Below are 15,422 nucleotides of genomic sequence, written 5' to 3'. Positions count from 1 at the left end.
CCCCTCATCAATAATTGTTCGATGAACAATTTTGTTGAGGGCTTTGACCTGAATGAGGAAAGCTAGTTGAGCTAGTAACTGAGGATCATATCCTTTGTGATTAAAGGACACAAGATTAGAATCCTTTGGGTCTATCCCACCTATAGCTGATAATAAAGCTTGCTTTTGGGATGGGCAATATTGTAGTACCTCAAGTGTCGACATAGCAGATGGCGATTGGGCCAGATCTTCCACTATGTTATAATGTTGTGCTGCTCTGGCACAAGGATTAAATGTCGACTTGTGTACTACTCCCTTTGGAAGTTTTATTGTTAGTTCTGGAATGATGGGTGGCGCAAATTCTGTCGAAGTTGTTCTCAAACTACTAGGTCGACCTTTATCCTTGTTGTTCGACAGCTGTGGATTCCCGTAATCTTTATTCCTTGTCGATATCAAAGCATCATTTTGCTGTTTCGAAACCGACAACATCAACACTTGGGATGGGGAAGCATTTTCACTAGCAACCAGATTTGTCCCTGGATTTGGAAACGGATTAGTCAATACCACCAAGGTTTTTGAATTCTTGAAGAATTTTCTAAGCTCAACTTTATATGGACAATCTCTTGTCCAATGATCCTCATCACATATTAAGCATGGACTTTTTGGTTTCCTATCTCCAGGAGGGTTTGCAGAAGAATTTTCAGGTGATGATTCCTCCTGTTTCTTCTTCTTCCCTTTGTTTTTCTTCTTGCCTCCTGGTTGCTTGGTTTCTTTGCCTTTATCAGTCCAGACAACATTTACTTCCGAGGCGAGAAGTTCTTCTTTTGCATTTTGACTGGAAATCTTACGGGCCTTTTTAGATGTAGCCTTTGTCGATTTTGTGTCTATCGCACCAATCACACCATCGCCGGCATGAGAGTCATTGTTTGATTTAGGAGGAGGAGGGACGGAAAATTCCGGTCTGGGAGCATTAGGGATTTTATCGTAGAGCGTGCCAGACTGAGTATAAATGAAGTCTAAATATTGTGCACGAGCAATAACTTGCTCTTCAGTGACGACTCCTCCTTTTGCCACATCTTTTGTAATGGAAGGTAATAATGACTTAATAAACCATTCAGCTAAACATTGATCAGGAACATACGTTTTTACCATTCTACGATGACGTCGCCACTCATGAATATGATCGGATATGTGAGTGGCTGTTGTTTGCTTGAAATTGGTAAGAAGTTTTGTTCCCGTTTCGTACCTTATTGGTAACTGAAAATGGGTTTAAAAGGTTGTGGCTAGGGCACTGAAGTTGTCAAACGAAGCTCTGGGTAACTCGATATACCATTTTGCTTCCGGACCAGTTAACGTCCTCTGAAAAGGGCGAAGCCTAATCGAATCATCATTTAGGGTGTTTGATGAACACCACAGATGAAATGTCATCACATGATTCGACGGGTCTTCACCCAGATTTCCATTAAATTTAGGAATATATGACGGAAGTTTATGCGGAATCGCTGGCCACCAAGGGGCGTAAGTAATTGGATCGTTCGTTAGCTGATTTAGATCTGGTAACTCTAAAGTTGCCTCGAAGGGTAACTATTGATTCAAATTTGGCGAAGCATACCCAGGATAAGATGGAATGGCCTGAGCAGTTGGTCTTTGCATACCAGCATAATGCATTTGATGCTGGTAACTTTGGTAAGGTTGATTTTGACCGTTTTGAATATACGGCTGCCCACTATTTGCAAAGATTTGTTGCTCAGATCCTTGGTATACTTGTTGAAATTTCGGTTGTTGGTATTGCACCAGCCATGGTTGTGAAGCCATGTGTTGTTGTCCAATACTGACCGTTTGACCAAGATGAGGGGTAATTGTACCCGTTTGGGTCTGTGTCATTCCACTAGTTGGCGATTGTGGTTGAGTCGTAGGGACAAGAGGCTGTTGCATTACAACCTGAGAAACCTGAGGTTGGAATACAACAAGCAACGCTTGTACTTGCGACACCGTCACAATAGCTGGCGTAGTTGGTATATTTGACATAGGTAAACATTTTTGCATCGAATATACAACTCTTGGTTGTTGAGGCAGTATCGGCACCCAACCGCTAGATGTAATTCCAACATAACCTGAATTTTGTTGTGAACTCTCGTATGGTTGTCCTCCCGGAGGAGACAATGAAAGGGTATATTGCCCCCCATACGGCGGTAATCCAGTACTCAAAGGAATTGTTTGTCCCTGAGAACTGGACTGCCCAAATTGACACCCTGAAGGATCGATTTGCTGAGACTCAACATAAGAGTTCCCGGATACTATTCTGGATGAACAAACAGGAACGAACCATACTGTCGAAATAGCCCTTGAGTGGGCCCCTTCTAGCGATTGAGAGCTAGTTGGGACAGATGGTATGCCGGCGAACATTGTTGGAGTGACAGCAAGAAGTTTTGTCGTCACTGTGTCGGATGACACAGTCCTAGATGTCGATGGTTGTTCAGACATTTCTAGTCTATCCAAAAGATTGCCTAGCGATTCTACAGGAGCTTCTGATGACGGTAGACTAATTTCTGATGAAGAAGGATATAGAGTGATCTCGACTCCAAATCGAGATGGAGTATTAGATGGAGGATCCTCCACAATCTCTTCTATAGCAATCAGACCAGGTGGAAGAGGTAGATCGTCAGGTTCGTAAAATATTTCTGGTGCCGAAGAAGGTATAGAATCTGCAGCGACAAATGTTTGGGGAATAACACCTTCCGAATCAGCTGTAGATGGAGCTGGTTCAGTAATACAAGTGTTTACCTTCACACTAGGATCAGTTCTACTGTCCTTTGGTGGCTGTTGAACTTCTTCTGTAAAGGCAGGGATATCAGAAATGTTTGGAGTAACCGGAATCTCTGAAGGTGTTGAAACACTTGTTCTAACTTTACTAGGGGATTTGGAACCAGTTAAACGAGTTCACTTTATTCATAACAATTTCGATTCTGGAGACAAAGACGGTTGACTCGTAAGCCTCCGCGAACAACGGGGTTTCAATTGACTTTCTTCCATGATTGCGGATTACTCGATCAACTAAAAATAAAGGGGAAATATGTTTCCGGATTAAATGAATTTTAGACGCTTTGACACAACTTGTTTTTTCAATTTTAAGAGTCGAGAAAAAACAAAAGATGACTATAGTTGCCTTAGATTTTTAATGAGCCTGAGGTGACAAGTGCTCAGATGGACCTTTTCCTTTAAGGATTCTGAAAAGGAATGAAAGAGACTACTATCGAAATCTAGACAGAGGAATTACCAAACCAATCACAAAACTGCAGAATACTTTTTATGGTACGACAGTCAATCTTCCTGAATGCTGTGTTCAGTGCATTGCGATCGATAGGGCGGTAGACACGGCTTCCTATGGATAAAGGATAAATCCTATTGTGGTCTCGCAATATATAGTCGACGGTACGTGGGAGCACAAGTCCGTACTGGCACTTATCGTCTCAAAGTGGAGGAATCACCCAACCATCAGTGAAAACAAAAATTACCAGGCTTTACGACGCCGGAACACGTCTCTAGCCTAGACTTCTAAATGTTGTGCATTAGGTTCCAAAGTGTTTTTAGATTCATTAAATTTATTTTATAGTTGATCTTGCTTAATAAATTTGCCTTTCAGGTTCACCGCGTGATGTAGATGTACAATTCCTAAAATTCAATCTAAGATGATAAACAATTGTTTAATCTTCTTTTTGCAATGAGAATCCTAGCTACTAAGGAAAGAGAGATGATATTCTTTCAACATAGAGCAGAGAGCACACACTATATGAACTGTCCTAAATGAAGCCAACAAACAGTCTAAATGCAAATGCACATGCATGTATTTGTTTTCAGCCTTCTTAGTGTGTGAATGATAAAAAGAAAGCCAAGTGCAAATCTAAATTATTTTTCAAAGCGACATTACTAACAAGTTTCTTTTCAAGACAAAATGAAGACAATGACGACATTTCATGATTTGGAATTGAAAACTTGCTTTCGACACTTGAAAAACTACTAATTCAAATCGAATACAAGAGTAATAGTGTAATCGACTATCAAGAACAATCGGATTCTCTTCTATGACTGAAAACGACACTTGCGACACTTTCAAATCAAGAAACGACAGTTCAATTACGGTACTTATTTGTAAAAGAGAACTGAAAATGGCTCAAAATACATAAAAACATTTACAGTTATTTGCACAATGGAGGCGGAATAATGGCAAGGAAGGGGGTTTCAATGGAGGTGTACTGACTACAGGCAGCAAAACTCCTGAATAGAGCTGAAAAGAGTGAACACAGAAACCAAAATCTAAGAGCAGAAAAGGCCTTGTCTGATCAGCGCACCTATAACACAGGGGAAAAGAGATGCAGCGCCCCTACTACACTCGGGAAGTGCGATGCATCCAAAATCCATAGAAGAGACAGTGCGATGGACCAGGGATGAGACTTTAACTGGGTTCCGGGTCACAGTTTGCAGCTTAGTTCAGGGATTTAGGCCAAGAAAGTGGTAATCAGTAAATCGATCATAGGGGTAGATCTAAGGAGGTTACTAGAGCCACCACAAGGGCAATTAGAGAGCTTGTAAATCGATTGTTCAGTTCATAAACAAAACCCGGAGATAGACTGAAGCAACATTGATCTACTTTGCACTTTCATAGAAAATGCAGTTCGAAGGCTAGCTGGCTTGACTTCAGGCTCCATCTGTGAGTTTATAAAGCAAACAAATGTAGACAAACAAACATTCTATTTGCTCCCCAGTGGAGTCACCATTTTGTTATCGGGAAATCTAGTGTCTATGCAGAGCTGCTAGTCCCACTAAGGCTGGTAGCTACCTTAGAAAAAAACAAACTAAAACCACTTTCGTTTTCCTTTATGAGAAATAGATAAGAGGGGAATAAAGGAGACCAACCTTTGTCTTGAGCTTGGTTCCTTGCTTGATTCCTCTCCCTTCTGATAGTTCTTTGCCACTAGCTTCCTCGTCTACCCAGCTTCAAAGAGCACCTGTAGAATCAAAGCAGCATAACACTATACAAGAACATAGATCTATTATCATAAACAATATAGGACCAGATATATATTGACCACACAAATGCATATATCATCAATCATACAAGAATGTGGAGGAAAATTTGAGTAGCTTTATTGATAATCAAGAATAGCAAAGAGGATTACAACCAATTGTTCTGACCCAGCATCATCCTCTTAGCAAGAAATCCCTTCTTCACCTCATGAAAAGCTTAGATCACCCAAAACTATGATGTTGCACCAAGAAACCAGCAACATTTCCTTACAAGATACAAAATTCCAACCTATGGATCTCTGGGATGAGGGATCCATATATAGATGTTTTCAAGGGGGGTGAGTCAGCTTTTGAGATTTGATTAGTGTCCTCTCTCTGATAGTTCTTGATTCCACTTGGATATTAATGATCTCTTACTCATCCCTGGGTGAATGCAGAGAGGCAAGTGTCACAAGAGAAGTTTCTAGAAGATTCCATGATCCTCCACCTTGCAGATTGACCCTGCCATTTGTCCACTCTCGCCCATCGCACCCCATAGAAGGGCTTTTCAAGATGCATCGCACCTCCCATGTGTATTTAGGTGGGATGCAACGCACTTTGACCATGGAGCAGGTGAGATGGTCCAGTTTTGACCGGTTCTGAGCAGTTTTTCATGGAGAACTTCTGGGAGAAGATGTAATCAGTTGACCTTGTTCTTTTAGAGGTTGGAACAACACTTTTAGGGACTTAAGATCCCTTGATTTATGGACATTTATGATTGGGGTTGCAGTGCCCAAAAATGTCTATAACACACATGTCCCCCTATACATCATGCTGACACCATCATTGACCAGCCCAATGTTGCCACATGTCCTCCCCGAGAGGAGAGAGAAAGGGGCTTGGGCTTATTTTTTGCAACCATTTCCTTTGTTAAATATTCTAATGGTCCCGTCCATTTCTTAACACTGCACTTGTACTCTATATTTTCTCGGTTGTGATTCCATTGACTCTTACTTTGCTACGCTAGCCCGACTCTGAATCATATTGTGCCTTCAAAATTTTATGCACGCCTTTGCACTTCCAGGGAAGTCCTCTTGGGCTAGGCTTGCGTCATCCTGAGCCTCCATTACTTGTTCTCTTTGGATCTTCTGGGAAATCCTCCTGCCAGGATTATGTGTTATGTAAAGGCTCCACCATGAGCTAATTAAAACTCTTCCCACTGCACTTTTCTCTGATGCCATGTTTGCCTAGCTCTTGGGTTTGGCTGCTCAGATAAATACTACTGTATTTTGCAATGTGCCAATCTTAACTTTGATATCAACTCTAGAGGTCCTCCAACTACTTTAGCTCTACAATATTTGACTTCTAGGGGTCCTGCCTTTGACTGACCATAACTTTCAATCCAGGAGACCATTTCTAGTCTTCCATATACAATTGAAAATATCTTTCATAGCTCTTTCCATATAAGTGGGTCCCAATTTATTATGAGTGTTATCATTATACTAGAAATGTATTCAAAGTCTCTGCATCTTATTCATCCATACTCTATATATATTCATTCTTCTTTCCCTTTGCCATTATTATCATCACCTTTGCCATCAATGACAACATATTTCTAACACTAAAGATGATTCCATATCCTCTTGAACCATAACATCAAATATAATGGTTCCATGATTATTCTGTTTATTTCTTTATGTTGATGGATCATAGCTTGTTTAGAAGGTTCTCCCTTAGTTTGACTCCAATGAATTATCTCGATAAGTAAAAAAGGGCTAGGATTGGAAGGCGCATGGTAGCTTGCCCCCATATTTGTAGATGTTGAGAATTTCCTATTAACTTGAGTCCATAGATCTTCTTTTCAAAACCCAATTGTTTGTTGTGATTTTAATTATTTTTTAGAAAAATACCCATACTCATGAGAGATATTGCACTTGAAGGGGAGTTTTTCATAATATAGTTGTTGGAGGTACTTCTATATGTCCACCGAGATCACACTCCTTTTGGCAATCCCCTTTCCAAATTAACTTCCACATAGATTCAAGAACATAAAAACATTCGTTTTTCTTGGCCATGATTTATCTATGCACTTCCCTAAGGCATTCTCGATGCATTTTATAGTGTCGTCATTAGAATATTGAAGGGTGGAGGATGGAGTATTATTACTCACATAGGGTATACAAAAGGAATACCATTTTTTAGATTAAAGCTAAGAGTCCATTTGTTTATATACATGCCTCTGGCTCTAAGAAAATAAGGGCCACTTTTTAATATCAAATCTTAGTCATCTTTCAGCTAAAAGAGAAAATCATATAAATCCATTCCATAAATAAATTGCTAGATTTTCCCTTTAAGACAAGGTTTCCAATATTTATGGATCCATAGAGCAACCATTTCGGGGGATGGCTAGTATCTAATGATTTGACCATTAATCCTCTTTCAGAAAGGGGTAATGCTTTCTTTCCAGAGGTTGAAAGCTACAACTTCATTGTAGGAATTTCTTCCAAGCATTTGACAAACAAAGAGCATTGATCATTAGAGTTTCATATTATACTTGGATCATTGCAAGAAATTCCATTGGCACCATACCCCCTACTACTAATCCATAAAAGAGTGCCTCTTCAATCTAGAGTTTTACGTGAATTCATTAAGATTTCTATGATTTTCCACAACATCTCACACAATTATGATGATTTATTTCAAGTTCAAAAGTATTTCTAACGAAGCTAAAACATAATTTTATTTAATAAAATTACGTTTTTAAAATAATAATAAATCTTTAAAAAAGGGAGAAATTACTTTTATGAGGTTCTAAGATAAAGATATCCGATCACAATGTCAGAGAGATGAGCATGTTCTACTCACCCTCTACTCCATCTTCACCCTATTTTCACCATTGGGCTAAAACTCTTTGTATGGAAGGTGGGGGTTTTCAACATGAAAGTGTATGCGGGGTGAGCATATTGTGATTACCCTCCATGTTTATGCTAAACCTCCATGTTTTTATCATTAAAAAAATATTCTCTCTTGTAACTATATAATGCCAACACTTTCTAAAATTTTGAAGATAAATAGCTATATATGCACCAACATTGCTATCTTGAGTGCGCTACCAGAGTTTCATTTTATATGTATCCACTCTTTTTAAGTTTTTTATTTTTACTTTCCCTTCTTAAGGGGCATCATGAGTAGGTCAGGGCAGCCATCGAATCTCAAGAAGCAAGCATATAATTCACCTTATTTCGGTTAATATGAACCATGTTTGGATTTGTTCTTATTGCTTCAATACATACACTAGATGATTTTGTAAATAGGCATTTTTCATGGGTAGATTACATTTCACTACTATAAGATTATGAAATTAATGGGTTAGGGATTTAGGATTAGTTCAAGGTTTAAGCATCATTTCAGGGTTTAGGATTATTTTAGGGTTTGAATATCAGTTGGGTTTTCAAGATTTAGGGTAAAAGTCCCAACTTTATGCTAGGGCTTGGATTTCTTGAAGTTAAAAGCCATTGTTATTTTTTTTGGTGTTCAAGTACTTGGACAGGAAGCTTAAGAATGAAACTTTGTTAATCTTAATACTTTGTTATATTAGTTAATATGATTTATATATTATACTATCTATTCACAAACAAATTTCTCTATATATTCATATTTTTATAATTTTTGAAGAATAAGATGATTAGGTGATCAAATTTATGCTCAAAAATTAAAGTCTCTGGAACTTGTTGCAACCAGCGCCAAATAGAAGTGTCCATCATTCTGAATCCAACAACGTTCATTTCACCTCAATCCGACACCGGGAGCTCAAGTTATAGCCCATTGACCGTTTTCCCAAACAGGGAAAAAATGGCAAAATTTGGGTTTTGACTGTGTTTTTTGGGTTTTTGAGGACTATTGACAGGTTGCCACTTGACCTCTCTCCATTGGTTAAAAATTCGCAGGTTTTCCATTGGTGGATGGTGTGTATTGGGTGGACCAATAGCAGGGAGCCATGTGGGCCAATGGGAGGCAACCATGTGGCCTCCTACACAAGTCAAAATTTTATATGGGTTGAATAACCACCGCACGGGAGTCGAACTCATGATCTCCCACCAAAAAACAACAGGCTTGCACCAATATGCCACATGTATTACTTGTTAAACTATGGGAGAAATATCTTATTTAAATGTTGCATAATGCACATATCAGGGAGGGGGCTGGGCTAAGACCTAGCCCTTGGCCACCCCAGCACCACGTGACCGTAGGTGGGGGGCCAATGAGCTAGGACTTAGCCTAGCCCACAGCTATGGCCCAAGCCACAACACATGTCGGAGCCAACACTAACAATCGAAGGTGGAAAGTTGGGGGCGAACACTGGGTCGTATGACCCTTTATGTGACCAAGTGCGCAGAGCACAAAGGGGGCCAACCCCTAAGGGCCTAGCCCCAAGGCACATGCACCACAATGTGACCCAGTGATAAAGGGAAAGTGGCCTGATAGGAAGGGTGAGCAGTTAGCCCAATCCTTGACCTTGTGGCCCATATGTCCACCTTTTTCAGTCATTAGGCATTAGAGGGTGAATTAATGGTCCAACAAGTTACACATGTAGAGGGAAAATTTGTCACTCAGTTAGCGAATTTTAGGGCAGAATTGTAGGATCGTTAGCAAAAAGGGTGAAATTGTAGGATGGTTAATAGTCAAGTTCATGGATGAGCTTGGAGCTCATAAATTTTTTATTTTTTCACCAATTAGAGCTTAGAAAGAGGCTACTTGATTGTTTTTGGATGCTCTGAATCCATTGGGGACTACTTTTTATGTTATGAGCACATCTAGATGGAATGTTTGCAGGTTGGAGGTTAAGGGATGTATGGATCAAACAAGGATTGGTAGCATTTTTTTAGGGTGTTGAGCATGAATAAGACCTGTAGGGGTTTCTTCACCTTTAGAATTCATTTGCATCAACTGATACTTGTAAGGTTTAGCTCTTGGATATTTTTATCTCTATTTAAAGTTGAGGGAAGCATGGATTGTGTCCTTGTTTTTTCAAGTATGGTCTTTTTCATATGAGGTCAAGGGTATTTGAAGAAGACTCCTTGTATTGCTGTAGTTTACATGGTGATTGCAGGTTGTCATGTTGTTTTTATGTGAGAGTTCTCTGAAGGAGAACATTTCCTTAAAAGGGAAATAACCACATGGACATCAACATACTTTATGTACTTCAATTTTACACTAAAATATGAGTGGTCTAGTCATGTTGACAAACTTGGAGATGTAGCCCAGGAGGGGTGAATTCCGTCATCAAACCTTGTGTTGCTCTTCTCTATGCTTACATGAATTATATGTGTTATGTTCATTATAATTAACTTGCATATGAGAACTAATTCATGCATGAAGGGACACTAAACAAACATGTTTCTTATGAAGAACTATTTTCATGCTTGCAAAGTGTCAACATGGTCCTAATAGTTTTTGTTTCATTTGATTTTGGAAAGAGAGGAATAAATCACCTATTCCACTTTTAGATTAGTTTGGTATCAAAAGCAAGTTGACCAAGTTGAAAGATGGGAAACAAATAGAGTATCCAAGAGCTTGAAGAGATAAATTTGGCTCTTCGGATGGAGAATATAGAGTTGAGAAGGATGTTGGAGATAAATAAAGAGGAGAAGATGCCATGCAATTTATGTTGCAACAAGTGCTTGATGAGAAAGTTATAGAAAGTGCTACTCCTGCACTAGAAAAAGAGACCTCTAAGATGAAGCCAATATGTGCTCATGGTTCAAATAGTGGTTTTGGACCATATGTAGAAGATGATGCATGTGAGTTTTGCAAGCATCTCCAAGAAGCACAACCTATTGCAATGTACATGAGTGGGTGGTGAGATTCATCTACAAGTTGACCGTCATCGACATCATGAAAAACAGAAAGGATGCATGAAAAGTTTAAAGAGGTAATCAATATATCAAGTACTACTCCTTCCATTCATTTTCATAATCACTCATTTGAAGAATTTGAACAACATACCAGGGGTATAAGTATGAGATTTCTTTCGAAGATGGGATGTGAAGGTGGAGGTCTTGGAAAAAATGGTCAAGGAATTACCAATTTAATTATGGTTGAAGAAAGATCAAATTACCAGGGATTGGGATATAGCTGAAAGGAGTTTGGAGAATGCTCCAAAAGGCTTGAGGTACATCAAAAATTTGAGCATGAGATGTCACCGCCTTGTGACAATCATTGAAGTTGAAACTCTAAAGACATGTATAACTATCAAGAGTTTTTCCAATGCATGGAAATTTTGAATACTTGTGGAATCAGTACCCTTGTACATTTTGTGATGCTTTTGACCATTGTGTAGCTGTGTGCGAGCAACACATAGTAATGGTTAAAAGAACAAATGAAATTCTAGGTATCAAACATACCAAATTTCTTTTGTATGAGGGAGCTTCTATGTCTGCAAACAAGAATAAGCTTTTCTGCACTCATTTCAAAGTGCATGGACATGGCAAGGAAAGGTAAGGAAATTATGTTGCATAATGCAAAAGGTGGCAAAGAGGACTCTCCACAATCCTAAGCGACCTTCAAAACAAGATGGTGCAAGAAGAGAACCCAAAAGCCTAGGAGAGGCAAGATTTGGGTAGACTTGTTGTAAAGATGTTTTGTAAATTGTTTGTAAATACTTGTTGTCATTACCTATTTAGGTACTTTTGTAAAGTGAACATCATTGTCACTATGTTCAACAAGTAGATGTTTTCATTGATGTATGTATTGGCTTTTTATAAGTCCACATGTTCAAGGAATTTTTAGTGAATGTACAAAGTTTGTCATTCAAGTTTGTCTACAAATTGTCACATGTTCACTAATACAAGTATTCAAGATGAAACTTGTGTGAATCAAATCTTTGTTTTCAAGATTGTATAAGATGACTATGCTTGTAGACAAGGCCAATATTGTCAATTGAAAATTTTGCAATTCGGATTGAGTTTTTGGGTATTTTTGAGTTGCAACCTCTTTATATGAACTAGGGAAGTAAACTTTTGGAGTCCAAAAGTTCCTAGTGGGGAGGTGTGATCAGGTGATCAAATTTATGCTTGAAAATGAAATTACCAGAACTTGTTGTAACCAACACCAAATCGATTTTTCCATTGTTATGAATCCAACAACGTTCATTTCACCTCAATCCAACAACATGAGCTCAAGTATCCCACTGAGCGTTTTCCCAAATAGGCAAAAAATGGAAAAATTTGGGTTTTGACTATGTTTTTTGGGTTTTTGAGGACCAGTGATAAGCTACCACTTGGCCTCTCTCCATTGGTTAAAACTTTTCAGGTTTTCCATTGGTCGATGGTGTGTATTGGGTGGACCAATAACAGGGAGCCACATGGGCCAATGGGAGGAAGCCATGTGGCCTCCCCACATAGGTCAAAATTTTATATGGGTCAAACATCCACCCCAAAAGAGTTGAACTCGTGACCTCCCACCGAACAACAACAGGCCCACACCAATCCACCACAGGTATTACTTGTTAAACTATGGGCGAAATATCTTATTTAAATGTTGCATAATGCACATATGGGGGAGGGGATCAGGCTAAGACTTAGCTCCTAGCCACCCCAGTGCTACATGACCGTAGGCAGGGGACCAAGGCGTTAGGCCTTAGCCCAACCCATGGTCATGGCTCAATCCATAATACAATTCAGAGCCAACACCAACGACCAGATGCAAAAAGTTGGGGGTCAACCCTGAGTTGTATGACCCTTTATGTGACCAAATGCGCGTAGTGAAAAGGGGGACAAACCCTAAAGGCCTATCCCCAAGGCACATGCATCACAACACGACCTAGCGATGAAGGAAAAGGGTCCTGATGGGAAGGACGGACGTTAGCCTGGCCCTTGACCCTTTGGCCCATATGTCCACATTTTTCGGCTATTAGGTGTTAGAGGGAGAATTAATGGTCCAACAAATTACACCTACAAAGGGAAAATTTGTCACTAAGTTAGTGATTTTTAGGGCTGAATTGTAGGATTGTTATCAAAAAGGGCGAAATTGTAGGATGGTTAACAGTCAAGTTCATGGATGAGCTTGGAACTCATAACTTTTTGATTTTTTCACCAATTAGAGCTTAGAAAGAGGCTACCTAGGGGTTTATGGGTGCTCTGAATCCATTGGTGACTTTTGTTTTATGTTTTGAGCACATATAAATGGAGTTTTTGTAGGTTGGAGGCTAAGGAGTGTATGGATGAAATAAGGATTGGTAGCATTTTGTGAGGGCATTGAGCATGAAGAAGACCTTGTAGGGGTTTATTCACCTTCATAATTCATTTCTAGTAGCTAATACTTGAAATATTAAGCTCTTGGACATTTTTCTCTCTATCTTAAGTTGAGGGAAGCTTGGATTATGTCCTTTCTTTTTGCATGCATGCTCTTTTTCAAATGAGGTCTAGGGTCTTTACAGAAGAATCCTTGTATTGTTGTAGTTTACATGGTGATTGTAGGTTGTCATGTTGTTTTTATGTAAGAGTTCTCTAAAGGAGAACATTTTCTTAAAAGGGAAATAGCCACATGGTCATCAACATACTTTACGTACTTCAATTTTACACTGAAATATGAGTGGTCTAGTCACGTTGACATACCCAAAGATGTAGCCTAGGAGGGGTGGACTCCATTAGCAAACCTTGTGTTTCTCTTCTCTATTCTAACATGAATTATATGTATTATGTTAATTATTATTAACTTGCATATGAGGAATAATTCATGCCTGAAGGGACACTAAGCAAACATGTTACTTTTGAAGACCCATTTCCATGCTTTCAAAGTGTAAACATGGTCCTAATAGTTTTTGTTTCATTTGATTTTGGAAAGAGAGGTAGAAATCACCTATTCCACTTTCATATCATAAGAGAAAGCACCATTTCTACCAATGTATCATAGTTGAGCGAGAGAAATGGATGAATTATATGAGTTATAGTAGAAGCTTCAATTACTTGGACAATATTAAAAATTTGCTAAATTTTTTGAAAGCATGAATCTCGATATTCATTGATTTTGATATTGAGATCAAGAAGTTAAATGTGGCACTGATTGTCTCACCATGGCTAGGGATGTTGACCATTTTTCACTTGATTTTAATCTTAACATATCCACATCACCTTTCCCCAAGGCTAGTTGAATTGTAATTCATTTGATTTTGTTGGCACTGGAGAAAAAGCAATCCATGCTTGTTGGGGTATTGCTTACTTAAGGCTTAAGTCCAACATGTTGTGCAATATGCATTCATTTGAAAATCGTAAAATTATGGGAAGCAATATCTCAGTTAACACTATTGACATGTTTATGTGTGATTTAATTTCAATACCGGCTTGGAGGGATAACTTCCTTGGGATAACATTTTAAACGATTTAAGACATCATAACAAGATATGGCTCCCTTAAGGGCCGAGGCTTGAGCTACTATATTAGTTGAAATTTAGGATCGATATTTATCAAAAAGGTTTAAACTTTAGACTCTTTGGCAATAGGAGCTAAAGTTGGAGTGTTGGCTTTCCTAGCTTACGTTGAATTTTGAAATTCCTATTCAGAATGAAGGGATTCCTAACTAAGTCTTCTAAAGTCAAGACTATGGAGACAAATATGTTTAAGACTATATTGTATGTTGGGGTTTTTGTTAATAATATTTGTAAGTTGAATGATATTGGTGCATGCCCTAAAAAAATAATTGTTGATACATTTTATCCCTTGCTAGGGCTTTGGATTGTAAGGTCTATCTTGGGGTCTAAACAACTCTTAGTATGGTTGTGAAAATTCCATAAGCAACTGTTATGGTGAAGATTTAGAAGCCTTGGATAAAAATGTGCTCACCAAGTGCAATGAATGTTTGATTGAAAAAGGAAAAAAGGGTAGACTAACCCAAATGGGATATTTCTCCATTTCTCCTCCTCTTTAAACATTAAGGTCCAATGCATATGGATAATGCAATGTTTTTTGAAAACCATGAACCTCCTTTAAATATCCTTCACATTCCTTTGAAGGAAAGACAATGATTTTCCAACCTCTTACAAAAAGTTGATACAATACGATATTCCATAGCTTTGAAGATGGTCAAAACAAATTAAACTTATGGATCAATGAAAAACATTGTTATCAAAATTAGTTGGTTTTGGTTCAAAGAGTTATGTTCAGATTCGTTTGGTAAAAAACCAGTTTGGTTCTGATCAAGAGACAGAAATGGGGTTGGTTTGGTCATGAGAATTTAAACAAATTGAACCAAAATCTAAACCACTCCAAAATACAGCCCCAGAACACAAAATCAAAACAAAAAAAAAAGAGTAAAAAATAATAATTAGAGGTGCCCCCCAAACTATAATTTAATGCTTGCATGCCCACCTCTAAGTCAAGTTGATCCAGATAATCTTTCTCATTGGATTTTTATTCAACCTTAGTATGTAATATTTACCCTAT

This window comes from Pinus tabuliformis, chromosome 9 (assembly GCF_031772625.1).
Source record: "Pinus tabuliformis cultivar Carrire ecotype Pingquan chromosome 9, CPIR1, whole genome shotgun sequence".
NCBI lineage: Eukaryota > Viridiplantae > Streptophyta > Pinopsida > Pinales > Pinaceae > Pinus > Pinus tabuliformis.
Note: the sequence above shows the minus strand (reverse complement) of the source record.